Genomic DNA, 12,461 nt, shown 5'->3' on the forward strand with positions numbered 1-12,461 from the left:
AGGAAACAGCCGCACCATCAAGATTCCCACCCCTAGATATACCTAATATATGGGGCTTGACAATCAGTCAGTGTAAATGGATTCCCTGTGCCCCTACATTTGCAAAAAGATGGACATTGATACATTGGAAGGACCGAAAATATGGCCTCTTTCGATCAGTGAAGAAATGACATGAACCCATTAACGGATCGCTTTCAGACAAAGATTATGTTTGGACATATTTAATGATATTTGGAACATATTTACTGAAACTATAGTGGCCCATGAAACAATGTATATTTAGGGGAAACAATAAGTTCATTATGAAGTTCTGTAATCTTAAATATATTTTATTGTCTTATTGTTATTGTTGTATTCCTCTGCCTTTTAAAATGTTTTATGCATTCCTTTCCTTCAACTCATCATATTCTTCATAAATAAAAATAAATAAAGATTCCCACCCCTTTCCCCACAATTTCTCTCATGTTATTTTCTCACAGATATTAAGGTTGCCAGGTTGCCCTGCTTTGCATGTGTGTCACTTTACAGAGGACAATCCTCTCTCTAAAGGCCTGTCCAGCTCAAGTCTGCATTAAGGAGAAACAGCTCTCAAATACAAAAGAAAATGTGGGTCAGATCTACACCAAACACTGAAGGCACATTTAACACACATTTGAAGCACATTACTTCTCTCAAAGAATCCTGTTTCCAGCAACCTAAAAAAAACCCTACAGTTCATATGATTTTTTGGAGTGTGTGTGTGCATGTGTGTGTGCTGTAAACTTGCATTAAATGTGCTTTAAATGTACAATGTTTGGTCTGCCCATACACACGTTTGCTTCTTCGTTCTTAACATGGAACTTGTTAAACCAGTATAATGATGTTTGAAGGCATTTGAACATTAGCAAAGGAGCAACAGAGACTTCAGAGTCCAGATTCCATGTTTGGTTACCCTCCCCTGCCCCAGCGCTAATTCCTCTGTTGCCATTCAACTGCTCAAACCCACTTTAGCATTGTGTGGTGAGATCATGAATCAGAATGTGTGGACTTTCGATGAAGGAGTCACATGGCCTCTTTCCAATGCACCCACCCAAAGGAAACTCAAGCCATCTCCCCTCAGTGAACATCACACATCCCCTAAAAATGGTCATGTGAATAATCATGTGAAGGTTATTTCAGATATTCAAAGCAGCTCCATGCTCCACAGAGGGATAGAGTTGCTAAGTTGAACTGACCCCATGATGACATCGGAATTGCTCTTTCAACTCAAGAAGCTGGTTCCTAATGCAATCTGGGAAGCTGGTGGGCTTTTGTTTGTTTGTTCCTACAATGCTTTTTCAGGAGGGGAGGGAGGGGAACACATCAGGAATTTCCATAAGAATGCATGTGTCACTATGCATCTCAAAGATATGTACCTCATGCATTTTTAGAAACATAAACACTGTGGAAGATGGTGACTGTAACTTGGGAGGCAATGCAATTTTTTAAAGAAACCTTCCCTTCTCTACATCAGGACTTATAGATGGAAAAGTGCCTTCAAATATTATAATAAAAAATAAAAAAATTCCTTCCAGTAGCACCTTAGAGACCAACTAAGTTTGTTCTTGATATGAGCTTTTGTGTGCATGCACACTTCTTCAGATACATCTGAAGAAGTGTGCATGCACACTAAAGCTCATACCAAGAAAGCTCATACCAAGAACAAACTTAGTTGGTCTCTAAGGTGCTACTGGAAGGATTTTTTTTATTTTTTATTTTGTTTTGACTATGGCAGACCAACACAGCTACCTACCTGTAACTTCAAATATTATGTATTCATTTAGATATCCCTATATTTCCCTTCATCGCATGGTCACAGGACAGTGTACAGCAGATTAAAACACATCCGTGCATATTTCTAAAACCAATTAAAACATCAATACAAAATTAACTCAGCACAAATAGAACAGCAAAAATAGCCTATGATAGCGGTACAATACAAACTGAGCTCCACAAATTTGACCTCTAGAAGCCTCATGGTAGGTCTTTGATTTCCTTCTAAAAGAGATAAGGCTGATACATGACAAGATATCAGTGGGGAGACTTTGGACCAGCCACTGAGAAAGCCCAACTTCAAGTCCCCAGGTTGCTGACCTCATCCCTGACAGGGACCACCAGGAGAAGCTTATTAGCTGATCTTAAAGACAGGACAGTTTGATGAGGGAAGAGGCATTCTCTTAGGTATTTGCAAAATAAGGTAAAAGGTAAAGGACCCCTAGATGGTTAAGTCCAGTTGAAAGCGACTATTGGGTGTGGCGCTCATCTTGCTTCACGCCGAGGGATCTGGCGTTTGTCCACAGACAGCTTTCTGGGTCATGTGGCTAGCATGACTAAACCACTTCTGGCACAACGGAACACCATGATGTAAGCCAGAGAACACAGAAATACTGTTCACCTTCCTGCCACAGTGGTACCTATTTATCTACTTGAACTGCTAGGGAAGCTGGGACAGAGCAACGAGAGCTCACCTGGTCTCATGGATTTGAACCGCTGGCGGTGTGATCTAAACCACTGAGCCTCCTGGCTTGCTGATTTGCAAAGTACCATTGAAGGACTGTAGCCCAGTGGTAGAGCATCTGCTTTGCAGGCAGAATGTCCCAGGTCCAATTCCCAAGATCCCCAGGTAAGGCTGGGATAGTCCCCTGCCTGAAATGCTGGAGAGCAACTGCCAGTAAGTGCAGACAGTACTGAGCTAGAGAATGACCAACTAGATGTTCCTATGTTCCCCAACAAGTCTATTATAAGTCTATTCATTGTTTGATTGCTTGATGTAGGTATTTTATAGGGGAAGAAGCGGAGAGAGGGCAGGAAAGTTGGTGTGGTGCAAAGACCATGTCAACCTTGCAACTCACTCCTCCCCTTTTACATCCTGATAAGCAGCAGGGACAACTGACCGACTCTGCTATCTGCTCAGGGCTGTCTTTAGCATATGCAACACCAGAGTGCAAAAATCCACCCAGCGCCCCCAATTTTTTTTGAGGGGGAGAGGGGGATCAGGTCAAAGTTGTTGAGCTTTTTTTAGAGGAGCTTTAAGGAGGGAAACTGCTAACATGAAGGGGGGGAAGCAGCAGTGATAACTCCGTCTTTCCATTTTTGCGATCATGTGAAAATAAAAGACACCACTAAGAGGTGGCACCAGATACGTTGATTCTGCAGTTCTTCCGCAAAAGAGAACAGAAATGACCCATCGACTGCAATCCCCCGGGGGTCGCAGTTAAGAGCTTAGGCGGCTTCGGTGGCAGGTGCCTGCCAGAATTCGGCACCCAGGTGCACCGCACCCCCTGTACCCCCAGGTAAAGACGGCCCCATGTCTGCTACTGGTTGTCAGCCACATCTGTTGGGCCAACTGAGACAGGTTCAATAAATTGCATTATCCAACAACCTTTTTAAAAAGCAATGTTTGTTTTAAAATGCATCACCTGCTTTTCTGCTCCAAGGCACCAGAGTATAGAAAGTTGTTGCTCACATTTGGTATCTGTTTTTACCTTTTGAGAGCAACTGATTTTTATATAAGATTGTCCCATGTTATGTGAACCTGACTCAGAATTTTTTTTCAGGACACTAAGATGACTTTGCAAGTTACTGGGAAATACTAAAAGAAGGAACACAAGTGAGTTGAATTTCCGAGGAGGAAGAGAAGGAATGCATGCGTTGCTCCCCCTGGGATAAAATGTAGAGTGGTGAGCAAACTTCCCACAGCTTGGTATGTACAAGTTTTCTCAATGTTTGGGGGAAACTTGCCTATATTCCAATCTCTCCTGGCTGGAATATTGATACATGTATGCTGATCATACCATGCATAATATCTGATTGTTGTTTGATTTTGGCTGCCTTGAATCAGATCTTGCGTCAACCTGTGTTAGACTACAGAAGTCAACTCCTCTAAAAAATGGGAGCATGTGGCGGATCATTGATACACTGGATGTGTGCATCTCAATTAAAATGGCTGTAAAAACAAACAAAAACTCAATAATGGAGAGGGAGGCTTTGTTGTTGGTGATGCTACTGGGGGCTGCCTGGTTGCCATTGTTCCACAGCAGGGTCTTTTCAGTGATAGCTCCTCATTTGTGGAATGCTCTCCCTGGTGAAGTGCACAGCACACTTACAGGAGGTATTTGAAAATGTTCCTCTTCGCCCAGGAATTTGATAACCCTGATATCACTGTTTCAGATAATGTTTTCACCATTTTAAAGAATGTTTAACTGTTATTTTAATTGTTCTTAGAATTCTTTTGAATAAAGTTTTTCTATTATTGATGTGGGGTGTTAGGGAAGGGGTGCAACCTCCACTGGAGGACACATTGTGATCCTTATGGCATTGTTTGTCTGCTTTTGGTCCCCACCCTGCACTCAGCTCTCTTCTGTGGCTCCTAGAAGCTGTTAGCATGGAACAGCAGTCAAACTCAGGGAAACGACTTTGACTGGCCAGCTAAATCAGGTGAGGGTAGCCGATGGGTCTCAAACCCTCTATGAAGAAGTGTGTATCTGAAGAAGTGTGCATGCACATGAAAGTTTATACCCAAAACAAACTTAGTTGGTCTCTAAGGTGCGGGACACAGGTGGCGCTGTGGGTTACACCACAGAGCCTAGTGCTTGCTGATCAGAAGGTCGGCGGTTCGAATCCCTGCGACCGGGTGAGCTCCCGTTGTTCGGTCCCAGCTCCTGCCAACCTAGCAGTTCGAAAGCATGTCAAAGTGCAAGTAGATAAATAGGTACCACTCCGGCGGGAAGGAAAACGGCGTTTCCATGCACTGCTCTGGTTCGCCAGAAGCAGCTTAGTCATGCTGACCACATGACCTGGAAGCTGTACACCGGCTCCCTCAGTCAGTAAAGCGAGATGAGCGCAGCAACCCCAGAGTCGTCTGCGACTGGACCTAATGGTCAGGGTTCCCTTTACCTTTACCTTTAAGGAGCTACTGGAGAATTTTTTTAATTTTTTAAATTTATTTCGACTGCATCAGCCCAACAGGGCTACCTACCTGAATCTAAAACCCTCTATGAGTTAGGGACTTCCCTTGCATGTAATTTTAGGCTCTAGTGGATTGAGTGGACAAGACCAATAATGGATCCAATGGTCAAGAAGGCAGCTGCTACACATTTAGTACAGGGAAATGAGGGGTAGGTGAGGTTCGTCAACCTGGGTAGGTAGCCCATCTAGGAGAAGGAATGCTCTGGCCCTAATTCTCTGCTGCCTTGCAGGATATCTTCAGGAGAAGAAAAGGCTAGGGAGTAAACTCTACACAAATTCAGAGTAGAGTCCCTAGGACAGTTGGATGGCACCTTGTACACCTCCTTCTGGCAACTCATGCAGCCAAGCTGGTGCCAAATATATTGCTCTGGTTTCCTTTTGACCACATCAGCGAAGCCAAGAGGTCAGTATTGTTGTCTGGGCAGCCCATACACATTCTCCAGGCTTGTACCCCGGGAAGTTCACTTTGGTGCTGCTAACACAGCAGCTTGACTTCACCCCCAGAGGTGCACTCCATTGTCTCTCAAGACAGACAGGTGCCAATATGTGTTTGCTGCCTTGAGCTCCTTCTGGAGGAGGAGTGGGATATACAGTAAATTGAATAAATGGATAAGCCAAACTAATTTGCAGAGCAAGAAGACTGGATGACTGTCTTTGTAAATGCACCCAGTCCATGAGTCATCTGAGAAGGCTAACTTAAAAATTCGGAAGGCTGTTTACTGTAGCACGTCCAGCATTCATTGGAAGCAAATACGCAGGTGAAAACAGCAACTGAGCTGTGTTTTTAGGATCTTGGGCCTTGATGACCTGTTGGCGTACTTCCAAGGGCATTCTGCCCTTAATATGAAAGAACACCGAGACATGAAATGTTATTTTTGCCTGCTGCCATGCTTATAATTTATTATTATTATTATTTTGCAGAACATTCCACTCTGCTTTTTAATAACAGAGCAAGATATGATGCCTACCACAGGGTCATTTTAAGTTCAGGCAAACCATGCTCTCCTTCCCACATGTTCGTGGGCCTGGGTGGTGTGACATGGTCACAGGTTGCTGGCGAATCTGTTAATTAAATCAAGAATGCTGTATTAACTTACCGAAGAACTACAGTTTCCAAAGTTCCCTGTGAAGAGGGAATGATTGTTAAACTGTAGCTCTGGCATCAATTCCTGCTTTAAATGTGCTTTAAAAGTATGGTGTAAATGTGGCCATATTCTAGTTGTAAACTTTGTTGTGTCTGCTCCATAAACAGGTTGCCCAGAAGGGACAAAAGTTAACATCTGAGCTCAGATGAGACACACAACTTCTTCCCACAAAGCTCACATTGTCCACACTCCCTGTGATTTCAATTGTTTGCACCAGTATTGCAGTGATTGCCAGATTACTATCTTTTGTACATACTGGAATGCTTGCTAAAGATCCGTTGATCTTTCTTTAATGCACAATAATGTCTGGAATGTGTAATGGCCCATTAATTTGGGAGGCTACTATCAGCCATGCCACACCTATCCCCCAGGGTGGATCCGAAACCAGACTTCTGGAGTGTGTGTGCATGTGTGGCATCTAAATTGCGACGTAGCTGGCAAGGAAGAAATAGGTTAAAGTAACATTTGCAGCTGGCTGGCTGGAAGGAGTGGACTCAAGGGGCTCCCAGTGCATGCAGATTGCTTTCCAGAGGACTGCTGCTCCTCTACAGATCAGTGTTGTTTATCTGGGCATCTATTTGCTCCATGCTCAGTGTGTATACCTGTAAATAATAAGCCTCCTCTCTGATACAAAACGAAACTAAACCCTGTTGTGTGTAATCCTTTAACTTTGCATTGTTCCAGGATGTGTGGAGCATGAGTATGAGCTTAGCTCAGTTGGTAGAGCACAAGACTCTTAATCTCAGGGTTGTGTGTTCAAGCCCCATGTTGGTCAAAAGATTCCTGCATTGCAGGGGGTTGGACTAGATGGCCCTTGTGGTCCCTTACAATTCTATTATTCTTATGCTCCTTTTGTGTTGTATCTTTTATATGGTAAACCAGAGGGCCTCTTGACCTACTCTTGCAAAAGCCTGACACTTTTGTCTCTTCCTCTTCTTGAAATCTTTCAGTTCCTGCTGACCATTTAAAGAATTCTGCCACTGAGAACCTAAATGTTTCAGTTCTCTCTCCCCCCCCCCTCCACCCTCACAATGCTTTTTCCTTTTGTGTTGTGTCTTTTAGATGGTAAGCCGAGGGCTAGGACATTTGTAAACTGCTTTGGGAGCAAAAAAACCCCGCCCCCCACGGAAGTGTGGGATGAAAATTGTTATGTACTGAGTTGAATAGGATCCAAAATGCAGCAGTCTGATTGGTTTACACAAATAGATAAATAACTATCACCAAAGCATTACGGGGTAGACCTTGGGGTGGTCAGCAGCTATGTTGCCTTTCTGACTTTAGAACTGCTAGCCTATTACTGTACAAACAGAAATGCAGGAAATGGTATTATCTTGTTTCAGGGAGGGTCACTATGGCAAGCAAAGCTGAAATGAGGACGTGTTATTTCACTATCAACAAAAAGCATCTTGATTTCCTCCCCCCCCCAGCAGTGATTATCCATTCCCCTCTTGTAAAAAACACTTAAGAAAGCAGTTAAGGATGAAGAGCTCTGAGGAACATATTTCATTAAGATAAACATAAGCAAGATCACAGGAGGTTTAATGTAAAAAGAAATAGAAAAAAAAGCATTAGCTGTAAACGCTGGCTTTTTCCAAGTGCATGGGTGGTCCAAACTCATTAAGCTGTTTAAAACAAGCTCTTCAAATTAATAGGGAGTTTTGTTCCTTGTGCGATAAATCAGTCTCCACATTCTATATTTTAATGGGACTCTAGAAAAGTTGCGCTATTATCGCCCACAAAAGGCTGCAGGTCTTATGCTAAGCCTTGGAGTGTTTAGATTTTTTAAAATCACTTACAGGATTCCAAAACGTTGTATTATTTTCAGGCGAAAGAAGAACTGAAGTGAATTCTTGCGTTCATTACTGTACTCCCTAGTCTTGGCATTCTGTTGCATGCTTTGTACATGAAGAATCAAAGCGGTGTTTTGTGTGAAGTTTGCTATTAAGAAACACACTGTCTGGGAAAGCAGGAACACTGGAAGATAGGTATTCTGGATGGCTGAAAATGGTGCAGTTCCAGCAATACTGACCTACGCCAGTGAAATATTTTTATTTACTTATTCATCACATTCCTATTCCTTATATCCCACCTTATATCCAAGGAGCTCAGAGTAGTGGACATGGTTCTCCTTCTTGCCATTTCATCCCCCCCCCCACCCTTTGTGGTAGATTAGCCTGAGAGACTACCATGTAGATGGGCAACCAGTGCAATTGCTTTAAAGGATGGTGTGTATAATCAACCCCTTTGTTTGTTAGGTCTTCCTTGCAATGTTGGTCTGACAAAGTGATCAGGAACAGGAGATTTCTTCACGGCAGTCATCGCTCACCCTGTACCACTCTTTAGCATCAGCCAGGAAATCCAGCTTAATTAGATTGTTATTATTGGATGGTTCAAACACAGTTGTTTCCTGAACCACTCCTGTGTGCTGCGTAAGAACTAAAAATAATTTACTCTATTTTTTTTTTTAATAAGAATTTATTGGCATTTTCATAACAAAACATAAACCCACACCCACACCCACATATATAAATCAAATACAAACACAAATACAATTCTTCTTGTTTACTCACTTAAGAAAATCTTCTAGTTCCAAATCTTAACAGTTGACTTCCCCCACCCTCTCTCCTTCGGTTTTATATCCATATTCTACTTTAATAACATTCTTTCTCTAAAAATTATATTCACTTAATAAAATTCGAACCTTAAACCACAATCTTAATAACAATTCTTTGGATCTTAACAAATTACTCTTATATAAAATCTAAACTATTCTTCTTCCCTTAAACTGCTGCTAATATCAAGAAATTTCAAAATATCCCTTTTCTTATTAAAAATTAAAATAAAGCTTACTGTCTTAACCCTCCGATTTCAGATTACCATAACAAAGCATTTATATTTTATACTTAATATAGTTCACCCTATCCCCCCTCTGTCCAATGTCCTTCTCCGTCTATCACCGGAACCACTCCTCAGATTGTCCTCTTTTCTTATACGTCCACAGGACCAGACCAGCCAGACACCGTCCCCAACCATCCTTGCATCGAGCATCAGGATACACTGTTCATCTCTCGGCTTCTCCCATTCAATGCTGCATTCTTCTGTTTGTAAATATCTTAATTTCTTGACCATCGCTCCCGAGCTCACACCTCGGGGGCTGGATATAACATTCCTAGCCGTTCTCGAGCTGCCACCACCGAGAAACGCTCCTTTTTCTGGGGATGGCCGTGCCAACTCACTCAATTTTTCAAACAACTCCTTCAGCTCTTTGCCCAGACATTCTTCCATAGTATCGAGTATCTGGAAGGTCTCCTCTGTGGGAAATAAATTTTCCTTCAAGTCCCCACTCAAAACCTTCAATTTCCGATTAATCAGTTCCAGTTTCAGTATAATAATCCTTTCTTCATCAGTTAGTTCAGAGTCCAAAACAGTTTCAAAAACAAAGCCCAGCATGGTGAGGATGGGCATAGGTATCAAATAATTTACTCTATTGATTTCATCTTCCCTCCACTATTGCGTCTTTGCTGTGCCAACCATTCACATCATTCTCAAATGCTTCTTCTTCTTCTTCTTCTTTTTGGCCACGGGTTCCATGTAGACCCTCCTAGTTCTCAAATCACTTTTGATTTGCACAGAATGGCTTCCTGGCAAAGAGATTTAAAGCTTATGCTCCTGTTGTGGACGTACTCATAACATCCATGGGGACTCAAGCAGATCATTTCAAATCCCTGCTTGAGCTTCCAAGCCTCAAACCAGGAATCAATGGATTTGGAAACTGTTAGAGGCTGTATGCCTCCAAATATCAGTAACTGGGGATCATAGGTAGGGAGAATGCTGTATTGCAGATATCAATATGATGCAGCATAAAGCAATTGGATGCATAAAAGCTGACTCCTTTTGGAATAAAAATTGTCCAGACCCATAAAAAATGATTTAAAGCTTTACTCTTCAAAACAGGTACAAAAACAATACATCCAAATAATTCCACAAAGAAAATCCTTATCCAAGCATAGGTTCCTCCTAAATATATAACATAATTATGATCAGAGCAAAAATCAAAGCTCTGTCTCTCCCCATAGCCTGCATCCAGCCTAAGACTATGCAGCTCCTGGAGAGGCTCCATTATCGCATCCTTATCTCAAAGTGCCTGGGAACAAAAGGCCAAGAGGCAATTCTTTTCAAAATGGAGTTTTGCCATTGAAATACCTTGATCACATGATCTAAGGTTAAACACTTGTGTGAAAGGTAACAGAGAACATCAACAGTTTATTATCAACCCAGCCAGAAGCTCAGAGAGCTCTCTTCTAGTTTAGTATACTCCAATGGAATTTTCCAATGTTAAACCCTTCAGAAATATACATACAATCATTCTCCATTTCTGTATACAATTAAACAATTATACTAAACATTCTCTCGCACTCAGTTGTTGCTTAGGGCAACTGGTTGGCCACTGTGAGACCAGGATGCTGGATTAGATGAGCCCTTTAGCCTAATTCAGCGGGCTTATTTTATGTTCTTATGTAACAGCTATCCCATGCATGAAAGCCAACACTGGATCTGCTTTTTGGAGAAACAAAAACTGTCAACCCATTGGGCTTTATGTGCATAAGCACATAAACATATGTCATAGTCATGCCAGGGTACCCACTGTGTTCAGAGAATATGCATTCACATTCCATGTCTGTGTCACTATGATTTTTTACATGCACAGCTCTCATATACAACATCTTTGAATGTGGCCTCTGTAAGTAACAAGCTGTGAATGCTATTGAAAAGATTAGTGATAGAGTTCTCAATATTTTGCCACTGCAGCCATATCTGAATTTTGCGAAACCTACTGGAATTCCCCTTTGTTTGTTTTTTTAACAGTACTGGATGCAGTAACGGCAAAACCTTTTCTTCTTCCAGAAACCAATTATCCTGTTTAATATTTAGCTAGAGTCCCATGGTAGATCAGCCATTCCTGAACTGTCATTTTCAGTGCAAGTTACTCAAACTACTGTTAATGTTACACTCGCAAGGCATTCCAAAGTTGCTATAATTTTTCTGGCAGCCAGTGCACAGTCCCTGTGCCACCCTTTGAAAACTAAAATCACAAAAGCCACTCAGCCAGGTGACCTTCAGCTAGTCACCCTTTCTTAGCGGTAAACCTACCACACAGGTTTGCTGTGAGAATAAAAAGGGCATGCCACCTTTCCTAGAGGGGAAAGATAGGGTGTAAATATAAGAAAAAGTGCCAATTACAATGAAGGGGTGGATGTGGCAGGCAAAGGATCAACTGGAAGAGCAATGAGTTTGCTGCAGTCTATAGGCTCCCTATTGAGAATCAGGTCCACACCAGGGCCTTGCCTTCATTTCCTTGCCTGGCAAGTTCTGTGGCTGCTATTGTTTCCATAAAAGTCATGGGATAAAACAGATAATTGAAGGCAGAAAAAAGCACCCGTGCCTTGCATCCCATTCACCTGCTCTTCCTGCTTCAGGAAGGATGTAGGACCATCCTGAACGGAAAAACATCAGTTCTGTTTCTTCCCTATTCCGAAAGGGAAAATCAGCTGCTACATGGAACGGCAAAGTATGCCGGGGAATACTAATGGAGCTCTGTTTTGCTTTCCTCCTTAAAAGTCAGCAGCAGCTGCTTCATGTCCCAGGGCACAAGATAAGCAATGTGACATTTGTGGCTGTTCACATGCATTGATTTGTTTTAGCTTATTGTGTTCTCGAAGGGATTTCTTAGTGCTCAGCGACTGGAATGAAGCCCAAGGAATATTAGAATGATGAAATTGCTAGAAGGGGGATTGGGTGGAGGGTGGTGGTGGAGGAGAGTGGACATCAAGTAAACAGATCGCGAGCTCATACTTCTCCTCTAAAGTGGCTTTTGCTGACAAGAGAATTAGAGCAAGATGACTTTGGCAGGCTGCGTGTTGTGTTAGCTGCACAAACTTTTGCTTTCCTCTGATATAGCCTCTTAGTAGTTGGGTGGGATGCTCTTTCCACATTTCATGGATTCATACTTTGGTGAGCAGATGGCTTCTTTTTTGCCGTTACGCACCAGTATTCCCCCCCCCTTTCTTTTTGGTAGTTATAATATACACATTAATGATTTATTTTCTGTATTTGCCAGGTGTTCGTAACTGTTTGCGTTTTCTCTTCAGATGGACTTTCCCCCTTGGCTCAGCTCTTGTATTCAGTATTTGGAATGGGAACTTTCCCTGCTCTCTTTTTTTATTACAAACAAAACATACAGCTATTTACACAAGTTCACTTCAGTGAGTGTGCCCACTTTAGCTGAATAACTGTAGAACAACCCTCTGTAAGGTGTAGCACACCTTGAAA

Source organism: Lacerta agilis, chromosome 11, assembly GCF_009819535.1.
Source record: "Lacerta agilis isolate rLacAgi1 chromosome 11, rLacAgi1.pri, whole genome shotgun sequence".
NCBI lineage: Eukaryota > Metazoa > Chordata > Lepidosauria > Squamata > Lacertidae > Lacerta > Lacerta agilis.